Source organism: Scyliorhinus canicula, chromosome 5 (assembly GCF_902713615.1).
Source record: "Scyliorhinus canicula chromosome 5, sScyCan1.1, whole genome shotgun sequence".
NCBI classification, from domain to species: domain Eukaryota; kingdom Metazoa; phylum Chordata; class Chondrichthyes; order Carcharhiniformes; family Scyliorhinidae; genus Scyliorhinus; species Scyliorhinus canicula.
In genome coordinates this window covers 31475208-31488407 of record NC_052150.1, presented here as the reverse complement: position 1 = coordinate 31488407, position 13200 = coordinate 31475208, and the positions used below count along the sequence as shown (strand labels likewise).

General features: G+C 42.2%; 1 protein-coding gene across 4 annotated transcripts in view; it reads right to left on the bottom strand.

The window, feature by feature from the left end:
• The window catches only part of si:dkey-118j18.2, a 126589-nt gene that overhangs the window by 63612 nt on the left and 49777 nt on the right, over positions 1 to 13200 (bottom strand). The window contains exons 2-3 of one of the 4 annotated variants that reach the window (XM_038796857.1): positions 6692 to 8190; positions 6458 to 6554 (exon numbers count right to left, since the gene is read on the bottom strand). The exons of 2 other annotated variants lie outside the window; for them this stretch is intronic. The gene's annotated coding sequence lies outside the window, so the exon portion shown is untranslated. The remainder of the gene's footprint in view (positions 1 to 6457; positions 6555 to 6691; positions 8191 to 13200) is intronic. One more of the 4 variants, XM_038796859.1, reaches the window with a different exon arrangement.

Sequence of the window (13200 nt, the reverse complement as noted above, 5' to 3'; positions counted from 1 at the left end):
ATCGCAATTAACCTCACTCACCAGACTCGCATAGTTCAATTTAGGCAGCTGGGCCCAATCGTAGGCCAGATGAATACCAAGATAACGGAAGCTAGATCCGGCAAGGCGAAAAGGCAGCACACTCAAGTTGCCTCCCCTCCCCAGATTAACCGTAAATTGGCTCCCCTCCCCAGGGGTTAACCATACTCATTCTTTTCCCGATTTAATTTGTATCCCGAAAAGGAGCCAAAGTTCTTCAGTAGCTTCATTATTTCACCCATAGTGGGGACTGGGTCTGTAGCATAAATCAGCAGATCGTCAGCATATAAGGACACCCTGTGCTCCATTCCCCCCATCCCCAATACTTTCCTGAAGTTCTCAAAGCAATGGCCAAGGGTTAAATTGCTAAAGCAGTTAGGGGAGGGGACATCGTACACCCGTCTTGTCCCCCTATTCAGTAAGAAGTATCCCGGGCTCAAGGCGTTGGTATGAACACTTTTAGCCGTGGGGGCCCTACATAATAACCGTACCCATGAAATAAACTTTGACCCTAGACTGAAGCTCTCCAGGACTTTAAAAACGGTACCTCCACTCTATCAAATACTTTCTCTGCATCCAAAGACACTGTCACCTCTGGCTCGGGCCCAATGGATGAGGAGAGAACAACATTCAACAGCCGCCGCTGACCATTGCCCATCTTTAACAAAGCTCATCTAAACCTCTGCAATCACCCCAACGAGTCAGGGCTCCAGCCTCAACGCCAACACTTTAACCAGTACCTTGACTCAACATTCAATAGAGAGATAGGCCAGTATGACCCAGTATCACCCCTAAAAAACAGTTGGTGTGTATCCAGATCTGGAACTGATGCTAACAGCTTTCTAATAAATGCCATTATTGTCCCAATTCAGGCATATATATTGTCTAAAGCCACCAATGTGCCTGCCAACGGCCCAGTAACCATCATGCACCTACCATACGGGTCTGTTATAATCTTGTCAGCTGAGAAAATAACCCATTTGTGAATGTTGTTCCACCGGGCCCTGCCATCGAAGACCAAATGAAACACCTGGCTCACCCACCCCTTCTGCAGTCTGGTCTGATCCCACACACACACATTTTCTGCAAAATTACCACATCGGCCTCAGACCAACTGAATCATCGGGGGCCTCCCATCTCTCCTCAAACCAGAGTCGGCCATTTCCACCTAGAAGGATTATGAAGCATTTTCCCAGAAAGTGTAGGCCAAACTCACCCACAAAATGAAAGAAAGAAAAGCTCATCGTCATTGACCGAGAACTAACCCTTGCTGCCCTCCCCCTCCCCTAACCACACCCCACCCAAATGCACATATTGGCCACATAAAAAAGAAAAATACCCCCTCCGAAGAAACCCCACCCCCTAACAAAAAAAAAATGCTAGGCTCATTAAACCAAAACCGAAAGTCCACAGCTCCTCCCCCCACCTCACTCCCATTCGCGAGCTTACATTTACTGCTGGCAAAGTAGCCCCGACCCAGGGTTAAAAAAAGAAACACCACTACCCAACCCAGTTGCAGAAAGTAAAACCACACCCCAATGACCAAATTCCAACCGGGAGACGTATATTTCCAACAGTACTACCTTAAACAAACCCTGCAAAACAGTTAAACCACCCCCCCCCCCCACAGTTATACCCCTATCCACAACCATATACCCCCATTCCACCCCCCCCACCATTCACAGAACAGCTAAACCCCTATCCACAACCATATACTCCCATTCCATCAACAAAGTAACAAATATATACAAAATACCTTCCCATCAACAAACATAAACATCCCATAGAGCCCCATTAGCTTGACCCAAGTGCATGATCTTTAATAACAGCATCAGCTTCCTTCGAAATATCAAAATAAGAGTTTCTTGACTCGTCGGTAACTCGAAGCCTTGCCACATACACCACTCCAAACCGCACTCCGTACTTATGCAATGTGGCCGTGGCAATGGCACCCGCCTCCTCACAAGCTCCACTCCGACATCTTTTTAACTTCCAACGAGGCTCCCTTCTCACCTCGAATCACGGTGCTCCTTGGCCCACTTCAGGACTTGCACTCGCTCCTGGAAACTATGAAATCTTACAACGACTGTTCCGGTACATGCGCCTGAGACTTCTGCCAGAATGTTCAATGGATCCTGTACAGTTCCAGGTGAGGGACAGAAGTCCACCCTCTCCCATCACCTTCCCAAACATCTGAAAGAAATACACAGGATTCAGGCCCTCCAACAACACCACGACTTTGAGGTTTTGTCTCCTGAACCTCATCCACGTTCGTCCTCAGACTTTTATTTTTCTCTGCCACCAACGAGATCTTGGCCTCCAGCGATGCAATTTATTCTCCATGCCTCGACAGAGCTGTCTTCACATCCTTCAACACAGCTGTCTCTATACGCTTCAAAACCTCACCATGCTTCTTCACCGTGGTCAAAATTTTTTCCAACCTTTCCTCGGATGGGACCAAGCACCTCATCGGTCGACTTTCGAAGGGTTTCAGACATCACTCTCCATTGCCTCTCGAACTCTGATGCCAGCCTTTTTGACAATTTTCTGAAATAGGCTCCTAATACCTTCAGTTGGGAAGCTTATCCACCAAACTCCCTGGGAACTAGGCAAAAAGGGCCAAAAAATGTGCCCTGGCAGGAGCTACCTAGTGTACAACCTCTCCTCACATGCTGCCACCCAAGTCTGGGGCCTTAATTATTCACTGTATTTATTAATGATTTAAAAAATGGAATAGCAAACCAAGTAATCCAATCTGCTGATGACAACGATGGGCAACATTGCAAATACTGTAGATGGAAGCATAAAAAAAGAAAGAGATATGACAGATTAAGTGAATGGGTAAAACTATGGCAAATGGATTTCAATTTCGGCAAATCTGAAGTCATCCACATTGAAACTAGAAAATTATACACCAGGGTATTTTCTAAAAACCAACCCTCGAGCCTTGCACCCATGCAAGCCATCACCCATCTCCCCTTCCTCTCAAATGCTCCTTGTTGTTACCTGCTAAATTCACACCCATCTGTCATCAAATTCCACGTCTGAATCCCTCCAATCTGATTTCCATGCCTGCCACAGCATCTAAACAGCTCTTAGTAAACGTACAATTGGCATCCTATGTGACTGTGACAAAGGGAAAGTAACCCTCCTGGTCTTTCTCAACCTATCTGACACGATAGATCAAGCCATCCTCCTCCAAGAATTGGGTTGGACTGCATGTACCCTTTTCCACTCTCACCTATGTAATCATAGCCAAAGAATCACCTGCAATAAATTATCTTCCAGTTTCCATATTGTTTAAAAAATCTGCCATCACTAAAATTGCCTATTTCTATAACATTGCCCCAACTCCACTACTGGTCACCAGCTGTTGAAATCCTAATTTCATGCTATTGTTACCCCTAGACTGGATTATTCAAATTGTACACCTGGACAACTTCCCCGGTTCTACCCTCTGTATATTTATTATGTGGAGATGCCGGCGTTGGACTGGGGTGAGCACAGTTAGAAGTCTTACAACACCAGGTTAAAGTCCAAAAGGTTTGTTTCAAATCATTTGCTTTCAGAGCACTGCTCCTTCCTCAGGTGAAGGCGAGGAAGGAGCCGTGCTCCGAAACCTAGTGATTTGAAACAAACCTGTTGGACTTTAACCTGGTGTTGTAAAACTTCTTACTGTATATTTATGGTCATCCAAAACTCAGCTTCCTACGTCTTAACTCATCCATCATTACTGTTCTTTCAGATCTACAATTGACTCCCAAGATATTTAACATCTCAATTTTCATGCTCTTAATCTTGTTTTCAAATCCCTCCAGGGCCTTGTCCCTCCCATCTCTCGTAGGAGTTCCAGGCTCACAACTGTTGATGTGATATATCTAGACTTTCAGAAGGCTTGTGACAAGATGCCACATAAAAGACTGATCCAGAAGGTGAAAGATCTCACAGGGGATTGGGAGTAGAGTACTGGACTGGATTGACTGACTGACAGAAAGCAGAGTTCTCTGGCTGACGACCTGTAACCTTTCGGGTGCCGCAGGGATCAGTCCTTGGACCTCAACTGTTTGTGATCTATATAAATGATCTGCAAGCAGGGATAGAGTGCAACATGATGGGCCAAAACTTGGCAGATGGAGTTCACATGGATAAGTGTGAGGTTATCGATATTGGCTGAAAAAATAGAATGGCAAATTATCTAAATGGAAAGCAGATTCTAAATGTGTCCGGGCAGAGGTCTTTGTTCATGAATCTCAGAATGTCGGTATACAGGTACAACGTGTAATAAAAAAAGCAAATGGAATTTTCGCATTTATTGCAAAAGGACTAGAGGATAGAAGTGTTGTTGCAATTGTCTAGGGTGTTGGTGAAACCATATTTATGGCCAGTTTTGGTCTCCTTATTTTTGAGGAAGAATGTGGTGGCATTGGAAGCAGTTCAGAGGAGGTTCACCAGATTGATTCTGGGGATGAAATGGTTGATGTACGAGGAGGGAATTAACAGTTTTGGCTTATACCCGCTGGAGTTTAGAAGAATGAGAAGGGATCTGATCGAGGTATATAAAATACTAAAAAGGGATTGATAAAGTGAATGTAGACCAAATGTTCCCCCTGGTGGGGCAATCTAGAACAAGAGGTCATATATAGGTTGAGAGGAGGTAGATTTAAAACTGAGATGAGGAGGAACTACTTCTCGAGAGGGTGCCTTAGTGCAGTGCAGCCTGAATCAGTACATGGTTTCAAGAAGATAGATATATTCCTGATTTTAAAAATGGGTTAAAGGGATATGGGAAACAGATAGGGAGGTGGATTTGAGATGAGGAAGAGATCGGCCATGATCTGATTGAATGATGGAGCAGACTCGAAGTGCTGAATTGCCTACTTTTGCTCCTAATTGCTATGTAACTGTTCAAGTTACTGGTGCTCCTCTATTTGTGGCCTCTTAGGTATGCCTGATTTTTATCATGCCACTAGTGGAGGCCGTGCTTTCAATTGTCTTGGCTCGAGTTCTGGAATTCTCTCCAAAAATCTCTTCACCTTTTGACTTTGCTTCCCTTCTTTAAGACACTTAAAATCTACCTTATTGAACATGCGTTGGTCATCTCCTTTAATATTCCCTTATCTGGCTTGATGTCATATTTTGTTTTAGAGTGCCTGTGAAGTACCCTGGTTAAAGGTGCTAGACGAATACAAACTGTTGTCATTGAAAAGTTAGAGAACAGTGGGGCCCAACGAGATCATTAAAATGTCATGAACAGACACGGAAAATAATCAAAAAGGCTAATGGAACGCTGACCTTTATCTCTAGAGGACAAGAATATTCCAGGGTAGCAGTCATGTTTCAGCTATAAAAAGTCCTGGGCAGCACGGTGGCGCAGTGGTTAGCACTGCTGCCTCACGGTGCAGAGGTCCCAGGTTTGATCCCGGCCCTGGGTCACTGTCCGGAGTTTGCACATTCTCTCTGTGTTTGCGTGGGTTTCACCCCCACAACCCAAATATATGCAGGGTAGGTGGATTGGCCACGCTAAATTGTCCCTCAATTGGGAAAAATGAATTGGGTATTCTTAAATTTAGTTTAAAAAAAGAAAGTCCTGGTTAGTCCACAGCCCAAATACTGCGAGCACCTTAGGAAGGATATATTGGCCTTGGAGGGAGTGTAGTGTAGATTCACCAGATTACCTGGATACTAAGGGCTAAAAAATGAAGACAAATTTCCACAGGTTGTGGAATCTAGAGATAGAGGCATTTTGTTTAAAAAATAGAATCAGATAGGCTCAAGGGACTAACTCCTGTTTCTAAATTCCAAGGTTCATATCCTATTCCAGATGCTTGTGCAAAGTCTAGGGTGACACTTCAGTGTAGTTCTAATGAAGTGGTAGAACTTCTGAAGGTGCCATATGTCAGGTGCATGCAAAAGATCCTATGGCGCTATTTCTTAGAAGATCCGAGATGTTCTCCCCTGGTCAATATTTATTTCCCAACCAACATCAGGTTAAAAAAATAAAACCTGCTCACTGTCTCCTAGTTGTAGCTTGCCGCATATGTCACACTTCTAATGGTGACTACACTTCAAAGTAATTTGTTGACTGTGAAACATTTTAGGACACCCTGAAGACAAAAAAGATGCTGTGCAAATGCAAGTAATTTATTTTAATGCTATATGGGCAATAAATTGTATATTACCTATAATAATAAAGAAAAGCAATGAAAATTATCATTGTTATATTATAAGGTAGAGATCTCTTTGGAAAGAAATTAGGAGTGAGGCTCATGGCAGCAATGAAATGGAAATGTTTAACTATAAACAACAGCATGTGTTCATTAGAATAACCGATCATAATTTCCAGTGTTTTCGGAAACCGCCCAATCACACTTTGCAGTACCAATAGCAAGTCTTGGACCAGCTCCCAAGGGCACATAAAATCAGAATCAGGTGTTCTTACATGAGTTTTACTGGAGTAGCAACTATTCTTGTAAATGCAATACAATGTATGCCGGAAATCTGAAAAAAAGTAGAAAATCTAGGAAGGTCCAAAGCATCTGTGAAGAGAGAAACAGTCAACATTGCATGTCAATGACCTTTCAATAGAATGTGAAAAATTTAAAGATTCAAAAGGCTTTAAGCAAGTACAGAGATAGGGGAAGACGAGAAAGAATAAAAGGAAAAGGGCACAGACCTGAAACATTAACTCTCTTTTTTTGTCCACAGATTCTGCCAGATCTACTGAATGTTTCTTGTGTATTTTATTCTATGTTATATTTCTCAGCCCATTGGGCCACCCACTCCCATCCTCCAACCAACTTCAATTCTCAAACTGTGGGAGCTTATAACCTATTACAGAAAACTAAATTATTACATGTAATGCACATAGAAAACAAGGATGTTATACCAGTTCATTTATTCCCCATCAACTAACCCTGTTCCCCCGAAGAGAACAGATGTGCAACCCCATAGGAGAACACACACCACTCCACATAGCTCCTAATGATGCATTTCATGTGGGATCCAGTTATCTTGTTGCACTCCCAGCTATCTGGATAAAATTATTTTGGATTGCTGCATCAATGTTCTTCAAAAATCTCTTTACTCCTATTAGATCAAGGTGCAGCCTACAGCTCCTATACAAATCCCCTTGTCCTGCTAATGTTCTCATTATTAATGAAAATAAATACCACCAAAATGTCAGTAATTTGCTTATATTTTTTAAGTGCTATTCTTGTACACTTCTCGTTTTCCCAAAACACAGTATTACCAGTGAATATTACTTTTTATTTCTCATCTTAAATGCCATATTTTGATTAGTTTCTTGGATATATAAATCAAGTACAGAGTGGAGAAAACAGCCTTCCAAGATCATGAGACACAAACTTCGCTTACAGAACTGCTGCCTCACCAACGAGTCAAGCGATAATCTGACATAGACATAAAGACGGAATCATACCTCACAGATAATGTCCCAGACATCACCATTGCCCTGCCTACTGGTGGCATAATGGTATACAATTAGGATGGGTTATGCAGAGAGTGCTCAACCTCAACTCCAGCCCTTATGAAGTCTGATGGCATCAGGTCAAAACACCTGTTGATTACCATGGAACCACCACCAGCCCCCTCAACTTGTTGAATCAATACTCCTCCACTTTGGACACCACTTGGGAGAAAACATGGAGGATGGCAAGGATGCAGAATACACTCTGTGGGAACTTCAATGTCCATCAAGAGTGGCTCGGTAACACTGTTACGACACCTGGGGCTAGAGCACGGTCAATTCTACTTGACACAGAGTCACAAAAAATAATTCTCACAAAATACCCAAAGTTGCTGGTCTTTTGCTGCCGGTATCTACGATCACCAGGTTTGTAAATTTAAACACAATTAATTTTTATTAATTACTATAATTAAATATGCAGCAATTACAACTGGTTAACTAATATCTAATCCCTAATCCTCCCCCTTTAACTCGTCTCACCCTCTACAGACACAAGACAGACAAATACAGAGGCGAAAGAAGGGTGTAAAATAAGCATGAAAGTAAAAGGATAAGAATCTTTGTTTCAGATGGACATCCTCCAGTACATCTTTCTTCAATCTAGTCATTCAGTTGGAAGTTCTTGGGTTTTCAATGTAGATTCATCCAAGTCTCAAGAACTTCTCTGCATGTTCAAAACTCAGCAGCTATGAAGGAAGAGAGCACGAGAGAGCACGTTTTTCTGATCAAAAGAAAAATCTCCAATAATAGTGTACTATTTTGCAACTTTTCCTCACTTCCTCTGCTTGACCTATTATGTCCTTTCAATATCCATGGATCAAAATTATAACCACAAATTAAAATAAAATGGGAAATAAGGGAATCCACAGGAAGGGCCCTGACAAAACCACTATTGACCAAGGTGATGAAGGACATAGCCGCTAGACTGGATCTGCATCAGGCGGTGAACGAGCCAACTGAAAAATGGAAAAACATTTTTGTCCTCATGCCCACCAACCTGCCTACCACAGATGAATCTGTCCTTGACAGTATCGGTAGGACTAACAACCGCAACGTATTTGTGGAGACACATTTAGGACACCGTCCATCATGTTGCAAAGAACTACCACTGTGCTAAATGGGATAGATTTCAAATAGATCTACCACTGTGCTAAATGGGATAGATTTCAAATAGATCTAGCACTGTGCTAAATGGGATAGATTTCAAATTGATCTACCACTGTGCTAAATGGGAGAGATTTCGAATAGATCTACCACTGTGCTAAATGGGAGAGATTTCAAATAGATCTACCACTGTGCTAAATGGGAGAGATTTCAAATAGATCTACCACTGTGCTAAATGGGATAGATTTCAAACAGATCTAGCAAAATTGAGACTGGGAAGCTATGAAGCACTGTGGGCCATCAGCAGCAGCAGAACTTTACTCAAACACAATCTGTAACTTCACTATACCATTACCACTAAGCCATAGATTGACTCTGGCTCAATGATGAGTGTAGGAGGACATGCCGGGAGGAACACGAGGAATAGCGAAAAAGAAGTGTCAACCTGGTGAAGTCATAACACATGATTTCTTATGTGCCAAGCAAGTGCTGGACAAAGCTAAGCGACCCCACAACGAATAGATCAGAAATAAGGTCTGCCGTAAATGGTGGTGGATAACTAAACAACTCACTGGAGGAGAAGGGTCTGCAAATATCTCCATCCTCAATGATGGAGGAGCCCATCACATCAGTGCAAAGTTTATGGCTGTGGTATTATCTATAATGGGCGGAATGGTGGCACAGTGGTTAACAACGATGCCTCATGGCACCAGGAGCTCGGGTTTGATTCCATCCTAGCAAGGGTGCACCTTTGGAGGGTCGGTGCAGATTTGATGAGCTGAGTGGCTTCCTTCTGCACTGTAGGGGTTTTATAGATATGATCTTCAGCAAGAGGTGCTAAGTGGATTATCTACCTCAAGTCTCCACCGGAGAAGCCATTCTGCAGCCAATACAATTCACTCCGCGGGATATCAAGAAAAGGCTGGATACTGCAAAGGCTATGAGCCCTGACAATATTCGGCAATAGCACTGAAGACTTGTGCTCCAGTACCTGAATCACCCCCTAGCCAAGCTGCTCCAGTACAGCGACAGAGACATCTACCCAGCAATGTGAAAAGTCATCCAGGTATGCGTTGCACAAACAAGGTAGGACAAATCCAACCCAGTCAATTACTGATCCATTAGCAAAAGGGTCATGAAGTGGCACTTGCTCAGCAATAATCTACTCACTGATTCTCAGTTTGGGTTTGCCAGAACCGTTCAGCTCTCGACCTCATTACAGCCATGTTTCAAACATGGGCAAAGGAGATTAACTTCAGAGGCGAGTGCATCAACAAACCCTAGCAAAACTGGAGTCAATGGGAATCAGGGGGAAAACTCTCCACTGATTGGAGTCCTATCTAGCACAAAAGGAAATAGTTGTGGTTGTTTAAGGATATTCAGCTCAGCTTGTGTATCACTGCTAGAGTTCATCACGGATTGTCCTCAGCCCAACCATCTTCAGTTGCTTCCTCAATGATCTTCCTTGCATCATAAAAGACAGATGTGGGGATGTTCACTGTTGATTGCACAATACTGCACCATTTTTGAGATCTCAGACACTGAAACAGTCTGTGTCCAAATGCAGTGAGACCCAGACAATATCCAGGCTTGGGCTGACAAGTGGCTAAAGTAACATCGCACCACAGAAGTGGCAGGCAATGATATCTCCAACAAAGAGTCTAACACAACACCCCTTCACACTGAATCTCGCACTTTCAACATCCGGGAGGTTACCACTGACCAGAAACTCAACTAGCCATATAAATACTGTGGCTCTATGTCAGAGACTAGGAGTCCTGTGCAAGTAACTCACCTTCTGACTCCCCAAAGCCCATCCACAATTTACAAGGCACAAGTGTGATGGAATATTCTCTATTTGTCTGGATAAGTGGTGCTCCATTGGCTCAAGATGTTGATGCCATCCAGGATTGGCACCCCTTCCACAAACTCTGTACTTGCCTGGATGAGTGGAGCTCCAATGGCTCAAGATGTTGATATCATCAAGGATTGGCACTCCTTCCACAAAAACATTCACTTCCTCCACCACCGACGCACAGTAGCAGCAGTGTGTGCCATCTACAAAATGCATTGCAGGAACTCACCAAGACTCCTTAGGCAGTATCTTCCAAATCCACGACCACTACCATCAAGAAGAACAAGGGCAGCAAATGCATGGGAACACCATGACTCCCTTGTGTCACTCGCCATCCTGCTTGGAACTATATCACTGTTCCTTCACTGTCACTGGATCAAAATTCTGTAACTCCTTCCCTAACAGCACTGTGGGCATACCTACACCACAGGGGCTACAGCAGTTCATGATCGCAGCTCACCATCACCTTTTCCAAGGGCAATTAGGGATGGGCAATGAATGCTGGCCTAGCCAGTTGAGCCCACAGCCTTGAATTAATAAGTCAGAAGGCTTTGAGTTCCAAGCTGCAATCTAAAGCTAAGAGCAACATCATCTATGCTGATAGTCCAGCACAGTACTAAAAAAAGTGCTGCATTTTGGAAGTGTAGTCATTCAGATAAGGTTGAGGTTCCATCTGCCCTTTCAGATAAGATTCCAGCTGGGTACTATCTGAAGTAAAGCAGGGAACATTTCCCTTGCTATCCTTTATCTGTTGACCAACATCATTATGAAAAGATTGTTTTGTCATTATTTCATTGCGGTTATAGGTATAGGACCTAACTGTAAAAATTGCAACATTACAACACTGACTACACTTCAAAAATTGATTGGCTGTAATGTACTTTGGGATGTCCTTTGGTTACGGAAGAGCTATATAATTGCAAGTTCTTTCTAGCACTACAAGTTTGACTGCTAAGCTTTGCAAAAATCGCAATAGAAAGAAAAAGGTCACAATGCACTCACATGAATAGTTCATTGATCAACCATAATGCTTCAGTGAAATCGTAACAACAATCATATATTGAATTTTCAGAGCTGCAAATTCTATTGTATTTCAATTTCGGCAATCATACTATTACTTAATTGTAAGGATTCCACTGATTCTGTTTAATCAAGTGGTGGTGGCAATAAAAATGAAACCATTGTCAACTATCTTTAAAACCCATCTGGTTCACTAAGTCCTTTAGGGGAAGAAATCTGCCTATATGTGACTCCTGGTCCACAGCAGTGTGTTTCTTAAATGCCCAAAGTTTGAGGGCAATAAATGCTGGTAGGTAGTGCCCACATCCAATGTGTTAAAACACAATTCTCAGAATTAAGACCAACATTTACAGTGCTCTGAAAGCTCCTTATATATCTAAATTTATGCTCACACTTATCAAGTTTGTCATCACTATTGTTTGCATTGACCCAAATCTGCATACCTACTCCCTCCTACCACCCGAGAGTCAATTACTAACATTGTGACGCGTTATACGATAAAAAAATATATATAGTATTTTTAGGAGTAATGAGCTTGTGTGTGGGCATTACCAGGTTATGATCAAAAAGTCACACAGACATGTGTATATATATATATATATCGATTTCAATTATGAGAGACAATACCCCTAATTTAAAAAAAAAAAATCAGTTTGACTTTGTCCTTCAGACTCCTCTTTCTCTCGCTGATCTAATTTTCATCTTCCAACATTATGAAATTTAAGATTAACTTAGGGTGAACAGCCCATTGAGTTATCCTCCGATATGGAAGAATAACTAAATCTTCACACAGTTCCATGCCCTGGAGGATTAGGTAAAACCATGAATGCGTTGCTGATAGATAGGTAGCAAGTTACTTATCACTGTGATAAATTGGAAATTTTCAGTAAGAAATTTTAAATCCAGTTATAGCTTGGGAGGAGGAAGAGAATTTAAATCTAAAATTACAGACCAGGTGTGGGATTCCTGGCTACCTTTTTCAAGGAGCTGGTACAGGCATGACAGGTCAAATGACCCTTTCTTTTCTGTCTGATTCTAAAAGTCCCAATATACATTTTTCAGTTTAATTACAACCTCCCACACTAAAGTACTAATTTACCCACACACACTTCGTTTTCAGAATTACTCAAAGTACTGTTCCACTCACTTCAAACAGGAAGTTCATATATAATAGTAGCCGGAGGGTAAACCCAGTTTGGGAAAACCCATCTTAAGTGCAAGGTACCAAATTAGAAAAAGAGCGAGAAAACAAAAAATCACGGAATTACCCAGTCACGCTGTCAGGCACTTCTGCATGGCTCGCTTAGCTGCAATTATTTTTATGAACAGAACACAAGCTCACTACTTTTCTGATGCTTTATAAAAAGAAAACGCCTCACTTTATATTACTTCAAATCCGTTGTGGAAAAATAGAAACGGACTGCTTCTGTCTTTCAGAAACCAACGAAATCAGAAATAACGTGGTGTAAGACATTTGGTGTTTCATTTTTCAAAAATAGCTATTTGAAAAATAACTGTTGCTTGACTGAAGCTGTTCTTGTGTTTTTTTGTTCTTTGCCCAAAGGGCACGTTTAAATGTAAAAGCGTTATTGCGGTAGTTATCACTGTCTTCCGATTAAACCACAAAAATGTTCAGAATTTCTTCGGAATGAATACTGTCAGAGTTCGGGTGCGGGGCGGGCGGGGGGGGATGAATACCACAAATTACATTTGGAGC